The sequence below is a fragment of the Athene cunicularia genome (assembly GCF_003259725.1).
Source record: "Athene cunicularia isolate RWA chromosome 1 unlocalized genomic scaffold, athCun1 chr1_part1, whole genome shotgun sequence".
In the NCBI taxonomy this organism is placed as follows: domain Eukaryota; kingdom Metazoa; phylum Chordata; class Aves; order Strigiformes; family Strigidae; genus Athene; species Athene cunicularia.
The window spans coordinates 20051346-20078094 of NW_020799091.1; the positions used below are offsets into that span (position 1 = coordinate 20051346).

The following is a 26749-nucleotide window of genomic DNA, read 5'->3' on the forward strand; positions in this document are numbered from 1 at the left end:
CATCCATGACAGAAGCGACGTTGACATTTGGTGGTGGTGGTGGTGAAGTTTCTTAACAGAAATTAGGCCTATAATTCACAGCCAGCAACGACATTTCTCATTGCAATCGTTCATTGATCTCAAATTCCTTAGAAATTTTTTAAAAAATAAAGTGTTTTGACCAACTCTTCCACTGATATTAATTTGTGGATCAGAGCAGACATATTTTCACTTGGCACCATAAGCATATTTAACTTGCACTATGGACTAACTTCTGTGCCCTCTGCCCACTTTCTACCCACTGTTCTAGATCTGAGCAGTGTCAAACTGATGTGAAAAAAAAAAAAATCTCACTAAAATGTTTCAGTCATATTCCACTCAAATACAGCACTGCCTGGTCAAACTACTGCTGCTTGAAACCCACGGTGGGAAAGATTCACTCCTGTCCCATAAATGGCTTTTTCTACAAACAAAGAACACAAAGTTTATATTTGCGTTTTTCTCATTGCTGTAATGCTTGAAGAAAAAGCTCAGTAGGATTTGAGAAGGAAGATATCTAGAAACTCTGCAAGTCCCAGCATACACCCATAGTTATGGAAGAAATTTGACATACAGCACTATTTACAGAAAAGCTATTTTAAATCATCAGTCTTCTACAGATAAATTAAGGGTAAGCCCTGGGTTTGCTACACGGAAGACTCGACACAACCTCACCACGTCTTGCATACACACATACACACTTCCCAGAAGAATAATTTAAGTTCTGTAGTACATTATAAACACATAATATTTTTCTTTTTCTGTAATGACTAATGTGCAGCACACAACTAAACAGGGGCTGAAAGGTGTCAACAGTATGTCCAGTGGCTAGCCACATTGTGCTCTCTCGCCAGTTATGGATGCTGCCACATCCCTTCCCCAAAAGCTTTACTCCTCAAAATTTTGTATGCCACATACAATACACATACACGTATCTGTCAGTGCTGACATGTGATACTGCAAGTCAGGGAGGCCTATATCCATGGACACTGAACTAAAGCAGCTGCCTCCCCAGTGTAACATAGACTTGGCTGGCTCAGCTAGCTCTCACTGTTGTAGCACACAAGAGAACAGCAGCCTGCAGCGCTGAAGCGTCAGGGTACTTTACAGAAAAACACAAAGATGAGCTACAGAACATGGAACCAAATAAAACTTCTACTAGCCTTTCAAATACATTGTGAGAAGGCAAAATTTGTAATTATACCCTTTGTAAGAAAAACACGATTGATCACAACAGAAGCAGCTTCCACTACTCACTACAGCAAAGCTTTAAAACTGAGAAAAGCCATCACACTGCATTGCTAGGACATCCACCAGTAGCACCCAGCATCCTCTCCTGGTGCTGATCTCTGTTTAAAGTTGTCCACCTCACAACTCTGTCATATTTAGCAGCAACTTGCCCTTGCATTGCCAAGTAGTGAGTACTTCCAAAAGCATTTTTCACTTTTGAATGTTAAACCCTTTGTGCTCTTTCTGGACTGACAGATCAGTGGTAAATCTTGTACTGAAGGCAAGAGCAAGCTAGACTGTGCTAAAACATTTATGGACACTTTGCCACCCACACAGACAGTAAGCAAACACATTCCAGTCCCAGGAACAGCTCTCAGTTATTTGTGAGCCCTCATGCCTCCTTTCACATGAGAGTGCCAGAAGCACACGGGCAGTATTGATCTATGCTTATTTAAGGAAAAGGATGTGCAGGAATAAGAGGGAAATCATAACTTCATTGTTAGCCAAAGAGCTGAACTGTAATAACACAGTGGCAAAACATAATGAGATTTATCCTCATGCCTTGCTTTGCTTTAGCTATGATCCTGTAAATGCTAGCAGTCTGATCACATCAGCGTTTCCACTGACCATCCTTCCATTGCCCATGCTAATAAAGGCTAAAAAAGGGCCACAGTATTCTATATGCATTTTCTGCTATTTGTGCTTCAAGTACTTTACGTTCCACTTCTTGGTTTTCTAGCTGAAAGCAACTCAACATGCTTTTAAAGTGCAAAACAATGTGAGTATGTGTTCAGCAGAAGTTTAAATGTTATTGTTATTATAAATGTTGACTTCTCAATGGCTACAAATTTGGACATCTCACATGTTAAGCTTGACACCAAAAAACCCTCAAGCCAAATACTTTTTGCCTGCAATTATACATTTTGCTGAAGAAGTATTCTGTCCAAAAACTGTGCTGTAACAGTCAGACTATTCATCTCATCTGAACCCTGTCAGACAGTCTATTACTGGCAAATGTTTTACCACACAACCCTCTCCAAGATTTTACTCCATTCCTGTGCTCATCTAAAAGGTTTCTTCTCTGCTCATCTCTAGTTTCCTGTTGGAGTTACATGACTTTTATATTGTGTGACATTGAACTGGTTTGTCTTGCATGCACAGCTCTGCCTCTGATCTCTGCCTCCTCTCTGGCAGGGTTACACCATCTGCTCACAGGACAGGAGCTCCTCAGCAGAGGACTCGCTAGAAACTACCTAACACATTCTGCGCACGTCCAGAAAGAACATTTTTAGGATATTATGAACAGAAGCTATAGTAAGAACACCTATATATCGCAACAAAGCCTTTGTCAGGCTTCACAGCTGCTGCTGTGCTCTATTCCAGTTGTCCAGCTATTCATTACATCAGTGAAGACAGTACTGCAATACATCTTCAGTGAAACACAGTATTTCCATACCCAGTCCCAATGAATAACACCCTTCAGCTATCAGTTATCTCCCCTAGAGAAGAAAAGCAGAGCTACTAAGCAGGAATCACCACCATTTTTTTCCTTTTTAAGGTCACAGGGAAGAGGATTAGAAATAGTTTGTTTTTTAAACAAATTCAAAATTTGACCAGCTCTGTCATCACAAAGGCCCCTTGATATCCAACTAAGTAATTTTTGTTCTGTCTACTGATGTAAACATTAGTGACTAGCACATCCAAAGCCAACTATCAGAAACCATTCATCATATGGCACCCCAAAACCACTTGAGACTAATGCAAGTACTTCTGCTGAAGACATTGCAGCTTAAACTGCTGCCATCAGTAGACTGCCTTCCAAGCACTGACAAGGCTGCCACAGTAAAATCTCTCATTTAGATTAGTGAGAACGTTTATTAAAATGAAAGAATAGGAACAAGAAAGAAAAAGCTAAGCTTCATTTATTTCAGCTGAGGAGCAAACAATTTAGGTCCCAATACCTTTAACCTCTTGTAAACTGGTTTTGTAAGGGTGCACACTTTCTTTTTTTCTTTTAAACACATCAAAAAAAGCAACAGTACTGGCCAGTCAGAATGAGCAGGAAGAAAGACTAGATTAAAGTTCTGTTTTGTTTTTCTGCTTTGTTTGCTTGTTTTAAATCAAGGACATGCTCTACACAAGCCTATTGAACAGGCAATAGGTTGGTTTTTTTTTTTAAAAATAATCTTAAATTGCAACATGGAATAAATTTCAAACTATCTTCTCCATTTTGCTATTCTTTCTTAGTATGTAAATAAGCATCATTCATAGGTTTCCTTTTCCACTGTGGTGTGTTGACCCTGGCCAGGTACCCACCAAAGACACTCACTCTATCATTCCTCTCCTCAGCTGAACAAGGGAGAGAAAATATAATGAAAGGCTCATGGGTTGAGATATGGATGGGGGATATCACTCAGCAATTACCGTCCCAGACAAAACAGATTTGACTTGGGGAAATTAGTTTAATTTATTACTAATCAAACCAGAGTAGGATAATGAGAAATAAAACTGTATCTTAAAAACACTTTCCCCCCAAACCCTTCTCCAGGCTTAATTTTACTCCCAATTCCTCTGTCTCCTCTCCACCATAGTGGTGCAGTGGGTCAGGGAATAGGGGTTACAGTCAGTTCATCACATGTCATTTTTGTCGCTCCTTCTTACTCAGGGTGAAGACTCCTCACACTCCTACCCTGATCCAGCACTGGATCCCTCCCATGGGAGACAGTCCTCCACGAACTTCTTCAACACAAGTCCTTTGCATGGGCTGCAGTTCTTCACAAACTGCTCCAGCGTGGGTCCCCCACAAGGTCACAAGTCCTGCCAGCAAACCTGCTCCAGAGTTGGCTCCTCTCTCCACAGGTGCTGCCTGGAGCCTGCTCCAGCACAGGCTTCCCACAGGGTCACATTCTCCTTTGGGCATCCACCTCCTCCGGTGTGGGGTCTTCCATGGGCTGCATGTGGAGATCTGCTCCATCATGGACCCCCATGGGCTGCAGGGCACAGCTGCCTCACCATGGTCTTCACCATGGGCTGCAGGGGAATCTGCTCCAGTGCCTGGAGCACCTCCTACCCCTCCTTCACTGACCCTGGTGTCTGCAGAGTTGTTTCTCTCACATATTCGCACTCCTCTTTCTAGATGCAATTGCACAAGTTTTTTTTCACCCCCTTCTTAAATGTTAACCCAGAGGTGCTACCACTGTTGCTGATGGGCTCAGCCTAGTCCAGCAGCAGGTCCAACTTGGAGCTGGCTGGCATTGGCTCTGTTGGACACAGGGGAAGCTTCTGGCAGCTCCTCACAGAAACCACCCCTGCAGACCCCCATCCACTACCAAAACATCCACCAATAGGTGGTGACACTATTTTCAACAACTTCCAGGGAGAACAAGATGACCAGAAGTGCCCAGGGATGGGAAGTCAGATATCCCGACTGCTTTGGTATTCTTATCACATCATGGTTAGACAACAACTGGGAACCAGTAAATGATTCAGACAAAGCAAAAAGGTTCTCAATTATCTTACACTGTTCAAGATAAGTGAGACAAAATTTAAAATTAATAATTGGAGTAATAAAAGCTTTTTATTGCTTCATTTCCTCATATACCCATTCATCCTAACTGATAAAAATGGACAGGAAAAGCATAAGATCACAATGGAAACAGTTGTCTTTGTATTTACAGTGCGACAAAAATGATTACTGGAAGTGTGTCTGAATCACGATCATAGCTCTCTTCATGAGGCACGGGTAAAGACCCAATAAGCTGCTCAGTTATGGTTTCATATTCATTCAAGTTCCAGCTTTACACAGTAAGGATCCAAGTCCAATCTGCAGTCAGGTGGTCAGTCATATCACTTTGGTTCCCACTAGTCAAGTGCGGATGACAGCACAGCACTGCCTTTGGCAGCACTTTCAAAAGGAGGACAGGGAGATGGACACATTTTGAGGGTTTCACATACCATACCAGTAAAAGAAATGTTCACTGCCATCAGTGAGACACTATTGATCTAGACATCTATGACACTGAAGGATCCAGCTGATGAGAGATACGTGGCTGCAGCTGCAAAGTGCAATTCTAGGAGCCTTGGCCCTGCTGCTCCATACGCATTGCTTCAATAATCAAAGCAGAAAGCAGTGCATTGCCATCAGGCAGTTAAACCCCCACCTTAACACAGTCAACTGAGATGCACTAGGTAAACATCTCTGCCAGTACCTGTCCTCCATCAATTCTAGAGCAGTGGCTTGGTCTGAGCACACCATTTGAGAAGGGCCGAAGCTGCAGCAGTGGAATCCCAGTCGGTGACTCTGCTCCCATGTTAGGTAAGTCACTTGGAAGCATGTTTGTTATTCAGTTGATGAGGACAGTCTTCAAAGCCTGCTTCAGCTCACCACTCTGAGGTGCTACTTCTAGGGTCTTAGTCTCAGTCACTTTCCCACTGACAACAGGGTGCTGCTAGCTTGGGCAAACAACTCCATCCCATTTGTCTTGAAGTCCCAGTGTCTCACTTGATGGCATGATGTATGGACAAATAAATTATTCTTCATGAGAAACTCAAGTCATTAACACCAGGTCACATCATATCAATGCTCCTACTTCACTCTGTAAACTACCAGATTCCTGGGAAAGATTACCTTTCCTTTGTTCTGCAACAATGGGGCTGATTCAGAAACTGCTTTGAAGGTCCAGGAAATATTTTCAGCAGAAAGTTAAAGACACTCCACCCCAAATCTTGAAATTGTTGCATTTTTAGTGATGTTAAAGCTCAGACATCTTTGATGTGTTTTTGTTTTGTTTTTATATGTTTTTCATTAGTAAATTTGAAGCCTAACTTCAGTAGGAAGAGGAACAGATTCCATGCATGAAGAAACTACCACAGATTATGAACAATATCACTGTGCAAACTCTCCTGCAAATATGTGATGCATTTACATAGTCTGCAGACCATTACCCAGCCCTGTTTTCCTTTAGAAAACTGCACCATGCACACTCTGCATGTTCTAAGTCTTGTTAATACTGAATGTTTCAGTGCCAACACTGGGTAGTTTTCTTGTTTCAAAAGACCTGGAAGTTTAAACCTGAAAGGGCAAAAATATGAAATTCTTATCAACCAAGTGCCTGAATAGATCTTAAGGTGACACAGGACTTGCCATATACTAACACTGTAAGCACCTGCCATGCAATAACTGGAAAATATGTCATATAGATAACTATTTTTTCATAAATTATTCTGAAAGCATCAACTAGCAATGGCTTTCTCCCACTTTAAGTGATAAACCAGCATTTGTTAATATTCAGTCAAAACCTCCTATTATTTCTATTAGATTATGTGGAATGATCACTGTCTTCACCCCATGATGTTATATTGCACAAAATACACAAATTTTGTTATAATTACTGTATTATACAAGATCCTTAAAGTGCTACATATCAGACCTAACTTAAAGACCAAATATATTAAAAACCAAGTGCAAAGAGATGACAAGGTTTGCTTGTGGTCACACAAATCAATTGCAGAGCTGGGCAGATTGCCCAAGTCTCTCAATTAAATCATACTACACAGAGACTGAGCCTACTGGAGCCCGGCTATGAAATATAATCAATATCCAAGAATGCAGTCTCAAGGATTTTCCTGGTGCATGTTGGAACATAATCTAGCCTCAACATGAGCGGGTGCTTAAGAACTTTTTCCCCAAATGCAACTATAGCCAGCTCCAGGCTGGACAAATTTACTAGATTCAGGGCTGACAGGTGTGATCAACAGACTTACTAGCTCCCTATTCAACAAACATCTTGGCTCTAAATGTGCCTGAAGAATAACCCCTTTGGGTTAGTGGCAAAGTGTTAAAAAAATGAGGCAGAAGAATTTGATTTCCCCTCCTGCTTACACCACTGGGAGTCAGGAGTACCTCAAATGAAATCAGCGGAGCTCTACCACTGAAAGGCTGGCTGGATATTTCCATGTCTGAAATAAAGATGTGCAATGCTTTCCATAGTGTAAGAGTTTTCATTCTAAAATGACTCAGATGAAAACAATGACCTCATTGGCTGGCTGGATTTAACACAATGACACATTGGTCCAGACTCAAACCTATTTCCTCCCTCTCCCAGTCTCCACTCATACAGCCATATTCTCTTGAGAGCAATAAAAGGAGGGAAAAAAAAAATCAGATACCTCACTCAGATATTTTTCCCCTTTTCCTCAATTCTGCCAGTCATGCTTAATACCACACGGAAGTCTAAAGTAAGAAATCTATCCACTGTCTAACTTCCATGACAGTTATCAAGCTTATTGGTAATTTTAATTTAATACCTGGATATAAGTGTAGGGAGGCACAACAGAAGCAGTACTTTAAGCAAAGAGAAAAATGCCAACATGATATCACAAAGGCATATATTCAGCATTCCTAGCAAAGCCCAAGGTATTTTGACATATAGGTCTCATGCAAGCAGCTTTTTGTTAAAGATGTTGCTAGTTACGATGGTTAAATGAAAGTCTGAAAATACAAACCAAAGCAGAGAACAAGCCGTAAAAATATAATGGCAATTCAAAAAAGATATATCACCTGCTTGAAGTTCTTTCATGATCAGAAAACTCCAGAAATAGCCAGCACAAAGCTACAAAACCAAACATTAATATCTTCAAGGGGAAAAAAACCCCCAACCTCACATACACTGACAAGATTTTGGAGAGATTAGAGCTATAGGAGCACAGTGAAATCCTCCGATCTACTCCCTTTTATTTTCTTGATCGGAACTGTTTTTTTCATAATAGAGGAATACAGCAAGGTAGTAACCTGTTTTTGTTCTATATCTTAAAGTAATTTACAGAAATTAATATTTGATATATAAATGAATGTATCACTGGCCAAATATGTCCCAAAGGGTGTTAATAAGCTGTTTTGTGTTAACTAAGAACATACTCTACATATGCAGCCCTGCCTGAGAAAAAAATTACTATATCTCATTACTTAATCAGTATACAACTCCACCAACTAAACAAGGAGCCTACCCATGTTACTCACCATTATTACTCGGACATCAGAGAATTAAGAAAATTAATCAGATGGCGTTTTAATTTGATTTTATGGTTCACTGGCAGTGTAAACTCTGATGCAATTTCATGTAGCCTATTATTTCTTTTTCATTATTGGTTACGTTAAGCTCAACAAAAAAAAAAGTAAATGAATGTTTCTTCAAAGAAATTTGGAGAAGACTGTTGGTTAAAAATGAGTAGTAAAATCATGCTCCATGTAAATGGATATAAGTGGATTCCTGAAATTTTATTAGAAAGCACAGATTTCATTAACCAAAGGATCTTCTCCTTAAAGTGGATGAAATATCTCAGTGAATCTTTAGGTAAATGGCACCAGGCACTAATTACTCTTCCTGGTCAAAAAAAAAAATTGAAAATGTAATTCTGTATTACTCTGAGCTCCCTCAGCACAAGTTAAAATTATTGAATAAAAGTCATTCCTTCCTTTACACACATTCTTGTGGACCATGAACACCTTGAAAAAAACCCTCATGTAGAGGACATATTGATGTCACCCCAGACTTATTTTTGCTCACCCAAGTCAGTCTTGATACTACTCTGAATCATAAAATAGTTTGAGTCTTCTCAGATGTCTTCAATTAGATGGTTGTATAACACAATATAATCTTATTTCATTGCAGTTTAAGATGAACTCCCATTGAGTATGAGAGAGTAGGCCCACAGATAGCTAGCTACCTGCTGATGGGTGGTGTCCTGCCATGGTGCTATAACTTCACTGAGCCCAAGTAAAATCTGTATGAAAGTGTGCTTCCCAGCATGAAAGAAGTGTCACTCCTATAGACACCTTTCAGAATCTTTGCAGTTTTTCTTTCCTTCCCCCTCCAATTAAACCAACACAGGCATGAACAAAAAGAAGAAAGTAAATCTGAAACAGTAACTTTGATAGACCTGACAGTGCAGCTGTTTGTCTTGTTCACCATTTCACGCACTTCAGCATGAACTTCTACTCTGCATATAAAAAGAATTTTATACTTTACAATGTTTTCCCTTTTGAAGTCGTGTTCAGCATGTAACCACTCTTATTTGGTGCCTATAACATTTTCTGTGCAGGTTTTAACAGTAACCACCCTTGTATAGTAGCTGCCCTTATTTAATAATTGTGCATTTATCATGAAAGCTGCAGGGGAAAGAACCTCTAAATTTTATAGAACCCACCTTTGAATTTAAACCTCCAAGGAGTAATTATGTTTAGCCAAGTTACACATACAAAAAGAGCCAGAACCTTCAAATTTCCTGCTTTGTGTGTTCAAATTTTCCAATTGTGCTACTGCAACAGCACTAGTTTCATCACAAAATATTTGTTTCCAGATACTCCCTCTTCCCCAGTAATGGCAAAGTAGCATCCTTGAGTTAAAAGGTGCTCAACCAAGAGCAGAAAAATCACTTTCAGGAACCCTGGTCTTATTCCGTCTCTACCATATTTTCACAGTATGAATTCAGGCATGTGTCCTAACCTTAGAGAAAACAGAAAATACAGTCAACCTCACTGGAATATTTTGAAAATAAGTTTCTTAACATTTGGTTTAGTAGCACATTGAAAAATAGGTTTCTAAAACATTAGTATCAAATAAAACTTCTCCCATATCACATTACTGCCTACTCACTTTTAAAAGAAAATAATATTTGAAGTCTGCATTTATTCCTTTTCTATTTGTTTGTGCCACTTAGTGTATCTTTCTGCTACAGATTTTTGGGCTTTTGTAGATCATTTCAAGAAGCGGGATTAAAAAAAAAAGACGACAAACCTCATTACCTAAATTGCACTATTAAATATTGCAGGTAAGTATAATTAGGTATCTATCCACTCACCCAGACCATCTAAACAGTTTTGCTTTCTGAGCGAAGCAGCTGACCAAAACTCAAGTTCTACAGCACATACAAAGATCTGGAATGACCAGTGACAAAACTGTCATCGATATTAGTTGAAATTAGATTCTGCTTCTTGACCCCACCTTTGGCAAGTAAGTTAACTTTAGCAAGCTCGTGGGTCTCCCGATCCCTGAACTAACAATTTAAATGGGGCATGCAGACACCTGTGTGTGCAGGCAGCTTGTCAGAACGTACTGCAACGCTGCATGTGGTTTGCTGTTTGCAGTGAGCTACAGCACTGGAACCCACAAATGGAAAGCATTGTTGGTTTTGATATTTTGCTTATAAACTTATTTACATCTCAGAGATTCCTTAACAACTCAAGAATTCTAGAAAACGGCTGATAGCCACATAGCATGAATTGGAACTATGAACTGCAAGGCTCAGGGAAGTAGATCTTTGTCAGTTCTTCACGCTGGGGTTTGGGCTTATAAATCAACAAGCAGGTTGAACTCTTACTGAAGTCAATAGCAGCTGAAAGTACAACACTTCCATAGAGGGGGCTCTGCATTCTGCAAAACTATATCCTGTAAACTTAATTTTATAGATCATCTGTTTTCAATCTGTTATAGCAATTGTTGACTTGAAACAGATAATAGTCATTACCTACCCTGTTATATTTCTCTAGAAAGAGTAGCTCAGTCAGTTATGCTACATGCTTACCTGGGATTTTATCTTCACTCCGCTACTATACTCAGTTGTTATGCTCTTAAAGCATATTCCAAATGTAGTTAGCTCAAAAGGTTTCGTTACCATCATACAGTCTCTCTTGAAGACCCTAAAGACTTTGGGTTATTTCAGCATGACTGCAGTTCAACTCAGATCAATTGAGTCTTACCACAAAGGGGTACTATTTCTCATAAAACCTTGGTTATTTATTTCATTGTTTGAGCACATATGACCTCTTGATAAAAACACCACATCTTTGTGACTTGTATTATCATGTGCAAGGTACGTCTGCAATCATTCCCACCACACTCTTGCCAAAACCTGGACATGCATCCTGACTCTCCCTTCTACCTTTCACTCTTTACTGAAATCTTCATTAACAGCCCAATAGATGACAGTAAATAATTATATAAATTATCCTTTCCACATCACAAATCACAGCTACAGCCACAGATGCTTGCTCTATAACTGAATCGCAGCCAGAAGTTAGCTTCCCCGCCCGGAGAGATGTCTGACAAGCCTCATGGGTATGTGGTGCTGTGCTTGATATCTGTAGGGGAGACCTCATGCCATGGCAGATCTCTATCACTTAGTCTTGTTCACTTTATGCCACCCCTGTTTTTCCCCAGGTGTCTGATTTCTGAGCATACAACATTCAAAACACAAGAGCCAGAGACAAGTCTAACAGCTGAAGACAGTCCCACAGGAAACGTTCTCTTAATCATAAAACATTGACAAAATGACAAGATAACCACAAGTGCAAGTTCAAGGTGAAGAGGGTCTTCTTGATACCCAGTCCCGGGTAGGCAGCACCAACTGCCTCCTGCTTCCACACTTCTTCCCAGCAAAGCAGACCAGGTGGCCTTTCTGCCTGCAGTGTGCAAGGTAGCACTATTTTTAAGAGGTTCATATTGTCAGCTTCTTTGTTGGGAAGAACACTACAGAAATATGATACCACTTGGTGCACTAACTGTATTTTACATTGATTTATGCCTTCCCTTTAATTAAAAGGTACCAGGAAAACATTTGCTTTTGATTCAGATAGTCAAACCCTCTGAGACCCTTTTCAGCCGACTCTTCAGTGCAGGTCCAGCAGGACATGTCTGCGGCTCCACAATGAATTACTTCCGCGAACGCGCAGGCCGAAAGCCTCCCCGAATCCTTCCCCCTAATCCCCGACATCTGTTCTGCGTCCAGGCTGGCCACGGCGGAGACCCGCCAGCGCCTGCTGTCAGCGTCGCTGCAGATGAGTAAACACACCAGCGCCTGTGTCAGGCCGCCATGTGATTTCAGCTGAGAACTCCGGACATGGAGCACGGTTCTCATTTAAAGCATTTGTAACATCGAGGAAACACCTGTTAAGAAACTATCCAAAATAAATTTACCATGAGTCTTTCACTAAAGAGAAAAAAACGTGATTGACAGCAGCAGTACAAGATCCGACAGCAGCAGAATTCAAAGCCCCATTACAACTCTGACCAATTAAATACATAAACAGCACCATTTTTCATTTCAGGGTAACAGTTACTGTGTCATTTCTCATCTTCCACTTCAAATAGGTGCTCTTCACACTGGAAGACTGAAGTTTGACCTATTTTGACCTGGTTTATTTTCTTCTGTGTGCAAAAATCCTACAACGCCATGTTGTGTGTAGTTTTAAAAGAAATACTCCTATACATTATTCTTTAAAATCACGTGAGCAGCATATAATCATGAACAGTTTTACAAAAGTTTCTGCCTGACTAGTGAAAAAGGTGGATGGTGATACTCTGCTTGAAGTCTGCAAGGTACAGTAAACAAAAATCAGTAACTTTAGAATTAACGTTAAAATACTAAGACTATTGAGATTTTCTAAAGCCATGACACCAGAAGCAAAACCCGAAGTCTTTCAAATCTTCGAGTACCAGAATCAACTGACATTTTTTAAAAGCTTGCCAGCAATCTTTTCATTTAAGCCACTGTCTTTTGCCTTTAGGGACTCTGGAAGTTTACCTAGGCCAACAGCAGAGATCTCCCCCTCCTCCCCACATACACCTCTAGTCAGCGATCGCACTGCAGGCTGCTTACTAATGGTTGTGGTATTTTTCAAGAATACTTGAGCGACTTCGGAGCATGGGCCACACTGATGTTCATGTAGAACTAGAAAAATATTACAAATATTTGATCATTTACCCATTTGTTTCTATCCAGGGTTCTCCAGTAATAACTACGCTGCTTACTAATTTGAGCACTACACCACGTACATGAGTTAGGAAATTTTATTTCTCATCCTGTAGGTATGGAAAACCAACATTCAGAGAAATAACAGCAGCTTTCCCTACATCACCAAGCAGTTTTGGGCCAAGGGCAGCCAAAGGCAGCTCCACCAGCAATTTCCTTGGGAGGCACAAAGTGCCTGCAAGGGGGCACCCACCACTCAGTTGCTGTGGCTACACCAGAAGTGAACAAGAAAAACTCTCTGGGTATGGCACAGCAGGCTGCACAAACAATTTCTTTACTGGAGTCAGACTTCCCCACCAGATAAGCTCTGTTTATTCATATTTTCAAATTCTGCTTGGTCCAGCTTGATCAAGTCCTTTATCAGAGCTTCACAAAAACAGATACCACAGGGTAAGGGGGAAAGGTCCTTGCACAGGTAAGTAACCAGTTAGATGATACAAGGTCAACAGCAAGACCACAAATGAGGTGTTCTTAATGGAGAGAGATCATCAGGGGAGTTCTACAGAAGGCTGTGCTATGACTTCTGCCAACCAAGATATTCATAAATGGTCTAGGAAAGAGGTGAATAGCAAGACAACAGTTTGAGAGGATACCATCTCCCTCAGAGACATATCAAATAATGAAAACTAATCAGAAAAAATGGCAAAAGGACTTTTTGTGCAGTAAAAAAACAATTCAATGTCTTTAACTGAAAAGTGATAGACATGCAGAAGAAGTGATATTAGTACTTCAGTACTAGTCAGCTGAAGGCCTAAGGATGCAATCCAGTTACCCAGGAGTCCAAAAAAAGCAAACTGAGTGTTAGGACTTCAGAATGGGGTAGAAGAAACTTTAACATTCTGCTGCTATAAAAAAAACCCTGTGCTTCATCTACATGCTCTCTTCATTCCAAGAAGTACACTGGATAATTAGAAAAGGTTGAGAGGAAAGACAACAAAAATAATCAAAGTATGGCATGGCTTCACTATAAGTAATGACTAACCCGATGGCTTTCCTTTTTAGGAACATGGAGAAGGGAGAGGCTATATAAAGGCCCGTAAAGACAAGAATAGCAAAAAACAGGTAAACAGAATAATTGCTCCTTTTTTTTGTTCCAGTAAAAGGTCTGGGGACACCAGATCAGAATGCCAGTGGCAAGTTCAAAATCAGAGGTAATATGCTTTCACATATACAGTGTAGGATTTGTGCAGGTTGTTGTGGACCAGAGAGAAATCACATTACTTAAAAACCTTGTTTTGAACTAAAATTGATATTGCTTCCTGGAAAAAATACCCATTGAGGTTTAACAAATGTAAAGGCATTGTTTCTGGATGTTGAAATCCCTGAGCTGCTTAGAGCTGGGAGACTACACCATGGAAGTATCATTGTATCCTTTTCTATTCTTACACTCTTCCTAGTCATCTACCACTGGGCATTGTCACAGCCAAGCCAGTAGGTTAGATACCTATATTAGGATCAAATATGCATTATTTAGACTGCATCGGCTAGAGGCTGCAGATAAAGGAGATACTGAGAGCACCAGGGAGAAAACATTTTTTTCTCTATCATGAAATGAAATCAATGAGGCAAGACTAATAACAGTGAGGGACCCAATTCCCTTGACACTGCACTGATCCCTGTTCATCATCTTATTCTTATGATCTCCCGTATCTCCCCTGCTTGCTCTACCTTCTAGAACTCACTCCTCCACTGTTCTCATATAAATTCTGTAGTCTCATGATTTTGTGTTCATCCTTCAGGTGGTGACACTCAGCAAGACCCAGATTACTGAAAAGCTTGACTTGAGAAGATGAACAGAGTTGCCTGTTCTCTGGGACAGTCACCATCCCTATCAGGGATGCCGATTTCCAAAGACAGACACTGGTAAAAAGCATCTGATCTGTTTCTTCTAACTCACTGAGCATGCATAAGGTCTTCTGCATGGGTACCTGACATTCTAGTGAATAACTCTGTTGCCTGAAAATAGTGACCACATGGCATAATTATACACTACTCCTTTCTCCCTCACTGTCAGATGGGAAAAACTGAGGACCTATGCACGTGAGAGCTGGGATTGGACTCACAGCACAACAAGGTAGCCACCCGGATCAGTGATACTTATAATCCATTGCAGCACTTCTTCAAAGCTTTTAAGTCTTGCTAAACATACAAGTGAAGTAAACTAAACTGATGATAAAACAGTGTGCATTTTCATCAAGAAGCAGAAGGGCGAAAGACAAGTCAATGCAGACATGCATTATGTAGAGCTCCTTAAAGAATATTTTAGCAGAGTAAAACCATCACCAGAGTGCCAGGCTCTAGGGTTCATCTCCTTCAAAAGTGACAAACTTTCAGCCCACAAAACCACACATTACAGCCAGCTTGCACCCTCCTATTAAAGTTGCGCTGCAAAGTGAGACTTCACAATACCTCCCAGGGAACTACTCCATTTTCCAAGGCCCAGACAGGAACACAGCAGCAGAGATACAGTCTGGGGTAAGTACTCAGAAAAATGTCATTGTATCACCCTCTCCTTACAAACACACTTTCCAGTACGTATGAGGCCAGCCTGATATGAAAAGGGGCAACTTGGAGCACATTCTGAGTGCCCCCAAGCCAAAACCTGAAGTCCCCTCTTTGGAGACAGCAACACACACACATACACAGAGAAAGAGAAGGATGATGAGAATCTGGGCTGCACAGGAAAATGCTCACAAAACAAATTCCACAACCATACATAATTGAATAATCCAGATTTTGGCTTACTCAGGTTTATGAGAACCAAAACAGCATTTTAAATGCTTATTTTTGCTTTCCTTTAAGTTTAATTAAGCTTGCCTTAGGCTCACAAGCCTACGGAATTTGAGACTTATTTTTAGGATAACTGACCTGGAGAGTTTTCTTACCTGCTCCACCCTTAAATTATGTCCCAAATTTGTTCATTCTTAGACTGCTTTACCACAGGCTTGACAGCAACACGGAAATCATATCGGAGGATATGACTTTTTTTTTTTTAATTTTTTTTTTAAATTTTTTTAACTAGCTGATAAACATTAGCCCCACCAAATAGTTTCAGCTTCACTTGTAGACTCAAGGGGTCCTCCCGTAAGGCTCAATATTAGGTGAGATAGAAGTTTTTGCCTAGAGGTTGTGCTCTTCTGTTTCTCTCAGCTTTGAAACTGGGGTTTTCTGAAAGGGCTCCTGGCTCCCACAATAAGCCCATTTGCTACAGGCAGCGGAAGCATTATCAAAGACCTCATTACAATCATCAAAAGCTAGAGCTATTCTGCAACTGACAGGAAAAATGTGGGTTTGCAACACTGACAAATGCATCCAATAGCTTCTCGAGCCTCCAAACAGGCCAGGAATTTGCCAAGAAAAAATAATTCGGAATATTTATGTTAAACCTCCCCCCCTTCCCCTTCCAAAAACCCCTTACATCAGCAGGGAAGTATTGTTGAAGCAGAAAAGATTGCTAAACTCAATATAGCAACAAGGTAGCACCACACTAATGAAGTCATTCTACTTTTGCACAGGCAAAAAGGATTATAAACCTGCACTGCAGGGGAAAAAAAAAAAGGATACAAATATAGCTCTGAAGCCAAATCCTTCAGAAGGGAAAGAATTTAAAACTTTTTTGTGTGTGTGCTGTTACTACATTCTAGATCATTAATGAAACAATCCAAGAGAAAAAAAAAAAAAGGCAGTGCAGTGTGGAAAGGAGAATATAGCTAAAGGAAGATTCAGAGTGCCAATTCCCTGCTAATGGTTCAGGTTAATTCAGATGAGATACAGTCGTAAAGCTCTAGGGATTCACACATCTCTGCCTCAATTCAAAGCAATAATAACCAATCAGTATTTTAGATAAGACTCTATAAATATTTAAAATTTTTAATCTTTCAAGTGCCAAGAATAACATTTCCCATCATGTCCTTGCCTTTCCCACAGCAGCAATGATGAGATTTCTCATCTGGCACTGCTGGCACCAGCACAAAGTCAGGTGGTTTTAGTAGTGGCAGTCAATTAACTTAAAGAGTTACATCTAATTGATCCATTTCCTGTTCCGATAAACAACTGTAAACAAATACTTCTCTTCAAAGGAGAAGCTTTGTTCACAAATTAAAAAAGGAAAGGGGCCATCTGAATCATGCTAGCATTGGCTGTGTCAGGGTTTTATTATAAACACTATTTTTAGGGCTCTAAATGTGACATTAAATGTAACGAGCCAATTTCTTCCCCAGTTTAACACCACAGTGGTGCTTCCTTACACAACAGTCCTAGCTTTTTCTTTTTTTAAAATCCCTTCTATGTTGCTGACAGCGGTGTGCCTGTGTGTATTTACATTGTTTTTATTTTCCTAACCCATATTTAGCCTTTCTACTTTATGCTCATCTGGCACAGGAAGCTCACTACCCCCCTTCATTTATACTTTAGTCAGGTTCAGGGTCCAATTCCTGTGTCTCAGCAGAACAGCAGCCCTAGCAGAAAAACAAAAGCCAAATCACTTCTGTTTGTTTGCAATTCCCTTTATAGACAGACACACACCCACCCCACCCTTTTGATAAGCATGCATTTTGTGGTCTTTCTCCAAATATTTCAAAATGGAGCCAAGGAAAATTTTCAGAGTAAACTTTAGGGGTTGATGCTGCTCTGAAAGAGACCATAACACACATAGTTACTTGCTGTATGTCAATTCCTCAAGAACATTTCCTGAAAAGCCATGCTACTAACAAGACTTCACCCTGCCCATTCCCCCATCTCTAGTTCTGTTTCCTTATCCATATAATGTAAATTGTGATACAGCGATTATGAAGATACTCACTTGCCTCTAAATGATTTCAGATCCATTGATAAAGCATGCTACAGAAACAATTATTTTTACTACTCCTATATTCTCTTCCGGCAAAGAGACAGAAAACCTTACAGTTAGGGGATTAAAATTGCCACTGTCATTTGATGAAGTAGTTTCTTAAAGGGTGGCCTGTTGTATTTTTAATTTTTATATGGTCACATATCTTAGTTCAGGAGTTCAAGCCTACTTTTATTAAAATGCACAATTCACACATCACTTGAGCAAAGAGATCAAGTGATTGACTTCTACACACTGTCAGCTACTATGTCTCTCTGACAGATTCTAGATATTTCCACATCCAACTGCCCTAACAGGGTTACAGTCTAAAACAGCTATTAGCATGACAACACAGTTCCTGCAAATGATTGTAATGCCATATATTGCTTATGCATTGTCCAGAGTTAGATGCATTCTGTTAATTTTCCAGCCCAGAAACCTTGTGTTTTACCTGACACAGTTTTTAAAGACAGAAAACCAAACTCAAATGCAAATTGGCAAACTAAACAATATAACCTGACCCTGTGTGCCATCTGGCAACCAAGTTCCAGGGCATGCTCATGGGAACAAGGTGTAAGCCTGAAATGACCACATCCAAGCTATTTTAACAAACAGCAAAAAGCTTGCATCTTATTTACTAACCCACCAGCTTAAGTATCATAGTCCAAGACTAACACTGTCTGAAACTGCAAGTTCTAGACATTCAATACTCTTAAGGAGAACCAAAGAAAAACAGAAGAAGTTATTCTCTGCAAAGTGGATTCAAGACAGCAAAGTAAACGTGTATCTATGTGTGTATATATATATATATATATATATATATATATATATATATATATATGCACATACACACCTCCCCAGAATCATATGAAACATAACTGGTCACCACAACAGAGAGCACTGAAAATAAGTCAAAATGAAACAAAACATTACAATGATTAGAAAGCATCAATCAACTCAAGGAAAATAACCTAGTAATAGCACTCTGCCTTTCACTTGACTGACAGCATTAGTCAGTACAAATGAGAGGACTCACTGTCCGGTCAGAAAAAGGTAGGATAGTATCATCATATCATTACTATTACAACAGTAATGTTCCTAAAAGAACAAACAGGAAAGTGTAACATAGCAGAGCTCACATACTGAAAAGAACTGACAAATGAAAGGGAAGCAAACCTAGAGCTCTCCAAGGCTAAACTAAATATAAAATGTCCAGAAGACAGCTGCTTTAAACCTCTTTCAGAAGCATCTCTGCTTTCGAGCACTGACAAAGCTTTTGCTGTTGAAAACATCAGTCTTGAAGTCAGTCCCACTGACAGAATTGAGATTTTCTTAACCCTTCTTTACTTGGGGCAGATTCCCCTCTTGTTTAGGTGTCAGCATGACCCTACTAGGCTTCCTGGTAAGGTCTGTCTACAACACAACTAACAGTGTTGCACGGAAAGGCTCTAACAAGTTCTAAATTAGCATATTCCAGCAGAAGCTGATCAAGTATGTGTTCATGTGTTTAGCAAGTTTGATGTACCCAAAAGTAAGAGAAATTCCAAGAAACTGTTGCTTAGGGAAGCCAGACTGTCTACCTTCTTTTCTGCCATATTCACCGTTCAGCAATCTAGAAGTAAGTTCCCCCTCTAACAGGCCTTTCTCCATAGTGCCTCTCTTAACTAAGGTCATCTGTCATTCCCCCAGGACCACCTCAACTCTTAGAGTGTTCATAGGACAATCACCACCTCACATATGCATGGGAATTAAGACAAACATATTTCCACCTTTTTTTTTTAATTAAAGTTATAAATGGAAAAAACAAATACCAAACTCTCTATTCAACTAAGAGCATTATCCCCTTCTGACTCAAGACACAAGAACTTGTAGATCTTTTTCATCAAACCCACAGAGAATCCAGACCAAGACAGCCCAGCAATATTACTGTCAACATTAGAACATTTTAGAGGAACAAGGGGCAGATCTGAAACTATGTAGTTTTTCATATCCTTAGAAACCTTACCCTGGCAGCCTCAAGCCACCAAAGAATTCACAGAACAGTAAGTACTATCTTCAACTCTTAGAAAGAGGTAACACAGGTATCGGTGAGGGCTTTTAATGGATTATCCTTAAAATACATCAGGTCCAAAGGAGGTATACATATAGGAAAATTAGGTCTGGAAATCAGATTGTATTAAAAGAGGTAGACCTCTACAAATGAGGTCTGGGAGCTGGGAGATAGGGAGGGGAATCAGACTGAGGTCAGCACAGTTGAAGAGAAGGTGGTCAGAGACCTGCTGCATCACTTGGATGCACACAAGTCTGTGGGACCCAAGGGTGCTGAAGGAGTGGGCAGATGTGCTCGCCAAGCTGCTGTCCATGATTTAGCTGAAGTCATGGCTAACGGGGGAGGTCCCATTGGACTGGAGGGTGGCAAATGTGACACCCATCTACAAGAGAGGCATAAAGGACGATCCAAGAAACGATAGACCTGTCTGATCTTGGTGCCAGGGAAGGTCATGGACCAGGTCATCTTGAGCGCCATTAAAAACCATATAATGGACAACCAGATGCTCAGGCCCAGTCAGCATGGGTTTATGAAAGGCAGGTCCTGCCTGACAAACCTGACCTCCTTCTACGACAAGGCGACCTGCTTATTGGATGAGGGAAAGGCTGTGGAAGTTGTCTACTTTGACTTCAGTAAGGCCTTTGACACCATTTCCCACAGCATTCCCCTAGTGAAACTGGCTGCTCAAGGCTTGAATGGGCACATGCTTTGCTGGGTAAAAAACTGGCTGGATGGCCGGGCCCAAAGAGTTGTAGTGAAAGGAGTTAAATCCAGTTGGCGGCCGGTCACGAGTGGTGCCCCCCAGGGCTCGGTTTTGGGGCCACTCCTTTATTGATGATCTAGACAAGGGGATCGAGTGCACCCTCAGTCAGTTTGCAGGTGACACCACGTTGGGTGGGAGTGTTGATCTGCTCGAGGGTAGGGAGGCTCTGCAGAGAGACCTGGACAACCTGGAGCCATGGGCTGAGGCCAACTGGAGGAGTTTCAATAAGGCCAAATGCCAGGGGCTGCCCTTGGGCCACAACAACCCCCAGCAGCGCTACAGGCTTGGGGAGGAGTGGCTGGAGAGCTGCCAGTCAGAGAGGGACCTGGGGGTGTGTTGATTGACAGCCGGCTGAACAGGAGCCAGCAGTGTGCCCAGGGGGCCAAGAAGGCCAATGGCATCCTGGCTTGTGTCAGCAATAGCGTGGCCAGCAGGGACAGGGAAGGGATCTGACCCCTGTACTCGGCACTGGTGGGGCCGCACCTCGATTCCTGTGTTCAGTTTTGGGCCCCTCACTATAAAAAGGACATTGAATGACTCGAGCGTGTCCAGAGAAGGGCAACGGAGATGGTGCAGGGTCTGGAGCACAGGTCGTACGGGGAGCGGCTGAGGGAACTGGGGGTGTTTAGTCTGGAGAAGAGGAGGCTGAGGGGAGACCTCATCGCCCTCTACAGCTCCCTGAAAGGAGGCTGCAGAGAGCTGGGGATCAGTCTCTTTAAACAAGTAATAAGCGATAGGATAAGAGGGAATGGCCTCAAGTTGCGCCAGGGAAGGTTTAGACTGGATATTAGGAAGCATTTCTTTCCAGAAGGGGTTGTTAGGTGTTGGAATGGGCTGCCCAGGGAGGTGGTGGAGTCCCCATCCCTGGAGGTGTTTAAGAGTTGGGTCGACATAGCGCTGAGGGATCTGGTGTAGTTGGAAACTGTCAGTGTTAGGTTAATGGTTGGACTGGATGATCTTCAAGGTCTTATCCAACCTAGACAATTCTGTGATTCTGTGAAATAAAAACCCAAGTGAGAATCAGAACATGCCTATGAGTGCTGATACAGGGGTACCATTAAGTTTGAGGGTATGTCAGGGCCATGTTCCAAGTCTGTACAGGGATGAGACACGAATGTGCAGGTGACATTTCCTGCATTCTAGTTTTCATGGAAATAAAAGTCTGGTATGTGGGCTGGAACAGAGCCATAGCTTATTTCAGTATGGTCCTGACCTGCATAGTCAGGATTCCCTGCAGAGTGCTCCCAAGAGCCTATTTAGACACATGCGATGAAATCAAAGAGTAGTGAAAAGTCATGCAGCTGCATTCTGATCAAGCTGCAGTAACTCTTGTTCTAATTCAAGGATCATCACTTTGGATTTTACGTAACAGATACAGTGAAACTGAAAAATTTCCTAATGTAGGACTAAAGTTAATTTGGATGCCATTAAGGCAGAAAATATGTTCTGTTTTGACTGTAAAGATAAAGATTGAAATTTAAATACACTGCCTAGGATACACAGAACAACAGTATGAAAAAGTAATTAATCTTAGTAACCCAGAGAGGAAAAAAGTAAAAGGAAACAAAAGAAATTAACATAGGTGATCAAATAACTGGAAGTGCTGCATAAAATAACTGGTCTAGAAGAATACTTATAAATCACTCCCCTTTCTCAGAGGGCAACTAAATACCATGCCTCTGAAAGAAATGAAAAAGCAGTCAGATGCCAAATCAGATGTATTATAAAGAGAGCTAAAATTAATAAACTCCTCATCTACAGATTAACAGAACAGAAAGAAGTTAGTTACAGGTATTAAAAATGCAAAACCAGAAGTACAGTATAAAAAACAGAGAAACTGCTGGATATAACTGGATAGCAGGGCTGGGGGAGTTCCAGGCAAGCCTGGATGCTTCCTGGTACAAAGATCCTGTGGAGAGATATCAGTGAGGCTAAGAGCTCACAGAGCTTGAAAGGCCATCAGAGGAATAACGGCCAGAGAGGCAATTAAAACTAATGCAAACACAAAAAGCCCCAAGACCACACAGGTTTTCAGTAGAGCTTTATAGCAGAAGATCTGGCATACATAGTACACAATCTCTACCCACTCTATTTGACGTAACTAGAAAGTGCAGAAGTTCCCAAAACTAGAAGTGAGGCCAGTCTAACAGTACAAAAATAAACAGGCTGTTGTGAGTCTTGCACAGGCTAATTTTGTCTGAGGGAAAAAAACCCCTCTAAAAAAGTCCCCAAAATCCTCCCCAGCAAAACAATAACCGTCCTTCCTCAGTCTATATAGTTTAAGTAAAGAGGCTTCCTATACAACAAACCACTGAGGCTCAGGCATGGGCAGCCAGGAACTACGTAAGCATGGATGCAAATTGGTAGCAAGGCACATGTTGTATGGAACTAAATGTACTAACATATCTAGTCTACTTCGAGATTGGTGCCAGCTTCTACCCCTACATTTGTTTAGCTGTGGGACCCACAGCTGCTGTACCCAACCGTACATGCATATGGTAAGTGAAGACGTTGACAAACCACAGTAGTGACAACTGCCAAAGGCTTCTCAACGCTTACAAAGTAACCTTTTCCAAAAAACTTTGTTCTTGAAGATGGTGTATAGAAGCAAGAGATTTGCATAACTATACTAGGCACCCATCATTCCCTTCCCCCAATGTTAGCAGTGAACTCCACAATCGTTTAACTACCAAGAGGGGCATGACACAGGTGTGTCTGATCTTCCCTTTTGTTATTCACCTGGAATGAATTTCTGTTCAAAAAAACCCCAAAACAAGAACCACCCCCTATCAAAACCCCAGTTCCAATGTAACAGAATGACTAATGAAACAGAACATAAGCTTGTGCTCTATTCACATAATCTGATACTCACATTAAGCACCTTCTCTGACTTGTATTATGAAAAATGTGGACAAATTTTAGTAACACATTAAGCTGTAAGGTTTTCAGTTCTACTATAATTTTAAGTACAAGGCTGAAAGAATGTGTAATTAAACAGCTCCAAGAGACTAGAGCTTCTGTGGTCTGAACTAATCAAATATGTACTGCTCCTAACCTCAATCAGCTATATGAAATTAGTTTGCCTCTTACTATTTTGAAAAGATTTGTAGGATTAAAAAAAGCCTACATTTTTCTTGGCTATGCACTACAGTAGTGGTTAAAGCAAAAGGATTGCTAAAAATTGCTCTTCTGATTTGCTATATATTGACACAGTTACCAGAAAGCATTTTAGACTTTGCTCAAAATAGAATAATCAGATTCTGCTCTAACAACAAATAAAGTCCTAAGACCAGTTACAGTTCCAGATAGCTTCCTTTGGAAAGACAGAAAAACATTACCTGACTGGCTGATAACTATGATGACCACCTCCCGGGAATCTTGCTGACCGTGAGTTTTGAAGCAGACGTTGAACAATATGATATAACATACATATGTATTTCATTGATTATTCCATCCCCAAGTATCTGGGTTGATGCAAAAAGGGAATTGCCAAGGAAAAATACATCCTTGACATGTGGGATTCATTATAAAGAAGAGACATGTCTTGGGTCTACTAAATCCAAGAGACCTCACTCTTATCACACTACTTGGGCATATAACGCACAGGAGTGTAAAACCCTAAACCAACTCTTCTAAAGTGTTAAAACATTAAAAATTAATACCAAAGATATTATAATGACAAACTGGCTTATCTATAACTGAAAATTTATGACAGACTAATGGGAATTTCTAACTGGAAGCTATCTTGCTAGTCATGGAACTCACACTGGCAGCAAAGTGTCATTTCAAGCACATACTTAGTTGTCTCTAAAAGCTGCTGCTCTGCTCTGATTCCTGGGGCTCCTGGTGCACCACTTCAAATGCAGACATATTCCTTTTTTTCAATATGAAATTACTGTCAGTTTGTCACCTCATGAAAACATTAATCTCCTCCTTCTAAATATTTTTTTTCCTCTCTTGCTCTACTACCACTACTATTACTGCAAAGCTGTCCTGGAACTTCCTCACCCTAGAAAGCAGCTTCACAAGTACTCATCAGCTGACAGGACTTGTTTATATCCCTCTGCATCAACATCATCTTTTAGCATTACGAACATGCTTCCTTATTCAGTGCCTCATCTCCAGATATATATTTTTAAAGTAGAACTAATAATAGTAGAACTATATTCTAAGTAGTATTTTCCCTCCATGTTTCCTCTCTTGCAATGTACAGGCAAATTCTTAATCTCTTCTGCCTTCCCTAAGCATTTGAGTAGTAACCCTTTGCAGCAGTTGAATTAACTTTTCTTTCATGAGACTACCCAGAACCATAAACAGTATCGCTGAAAAATTCGATACTTTCTTCTGGAAAACTTTTTGAGATGATTTTTCAAACTTAGAGGTAACTGGCATGACAACAGCATTGGATGTGACATTTTCATTCATAGGCAAGAGGCTTATTGGACATTTTGATTTATCAGAAAGGAATAAATCTGTACCAAAAGTGATCATATCCTCCTGTGGAAATCTACAGTTTCAGAAGCAGCTTTACTCCCTATTATTCCCCCCATCACCTTGACTGAAAACCACCAAAAGCAGCATTTCCACAGAAAGGTTAAGGAGAAAGCAAGCAGTGACCTTCAGAAGATGGGCCCATCAGGGATATTAACACTGGGTTAAGATTGCACAGAGAAGACGCAGAGAGGAAACATTTAGGGGCTCAGTAAACATCAGGCTGGCAGAAAACTGAGACCTTCCTCTTTGTGGATGCAATGCAGAAAAAAACACTAGCTGTACACCTGGCTCTACTGAGAAACAAAATCCCTAACTCCAGTGAAAAGCGTTAAATAAAAGACACAGTGAAAATCCAGCCCACTCAGCTGCATATATGTACCCAGTAGAGTCCTTTTGGCTACTAACTGAAATATTCCTGATTGACAAAAATCCTGGAACTCTCTGCCTCAACAGCCATATAACTATCAACTGCATCACAAAGATGGAGATGAGGCTCAAGTAATGGGCCTGGATGTGCATTCAGCATCATGAGAAGGTCTGAGAACAAGCAGGATCCTTCTACTTTGCAAACACTTTCAGGGTGTCCAAAACCACACCAAGTTCATCACCAGCCAGTAAGATCACCAGCCTGACTCATGTTTCCCACTGATAATCACCCTTGACAGAAGGAAAGAGAGGACAAGGGGATGTTCCAAGTCAAGGGGGGAGCAGGTTTAAAAGTGGAAGTCCCTGCTGCAGAGCCTGAAGGATGCATTACAACAAAATCTCTTTGAAGCCAACAACCTGCCAAACCATGGAGGAACCCTCCTCCCCCCACTGGCTCTTCTGGTATGAGACTGTGTAGCAAGAGTGAACCCTCAGATTTCCTACTGGCATGCACTGTGTAATTAGAGGGACTGCTTAAAGGGGGCAGCTCCTCCCGTTTGCAAACCTGTGATGACTTTCTGCAACTACCCAGTTGCTTTCATGGCAGTGTAGAATTTGGAAAATATTTGATATATTTTTAGCTTTCTTTTATTGTAGCTTAGTAGCTGGATTCAAAGAGAGCCAACACCGCGTGATCAAGTTGACCTGCATATGGATCAGTAACATATGTTCTACCAACCAGTCACGAGCACTCAAAACATGACAAAGAAGGTCAAGTCAGGGATTACAGTTTTTAGGGTATAAATCCTTATGGATCAGGGAATAAAGTGCTCCCCACTGTCATCCAGATTACTGTAATCAGCAGCCTTCCACGTTTCAAGTCAATCCTTGATGGTCCAATTCCTTTTTTTTTTTTTTTTTAAAAAAAAAAACCAAACCACCTACTACTATGTGTAACCTGAGAGAAGATACAGGACTAAGTGGATTAGTGACCTGATACAGCAACAATTTGTATAGCTTGGCTTGCCATAAATCCTGCTTAAACACTATCCTCTTGCTTAAAGCCGGACAGTCAGTGACCCTCAGCCCGCTTGGCCTGTTATGGAAGTGACCAGAGCAAACCACCTCTGAGTAAACCAAATCCCCGTCTGCTTAAAAGACATGCCTCCACTTGGCAAAGTTGAGAAGGGCA

General features: G+C 40.9%; 1 protein-coding gene across 3 annotated transcripts in view; it reads right to left on the reverse strand.

Annotated features, from left to right (window-relative positions):
- ATP8A2 (ATPase phospholipid transporting 8A2) overlaps positions 1-26749 on the reverse strand; it is a 311681-nt gene that overhangs the window by 32687 nt on the left and 252245 nt on the right. The gene's annotated exons all lie outside the window — the stretch shown is intronic.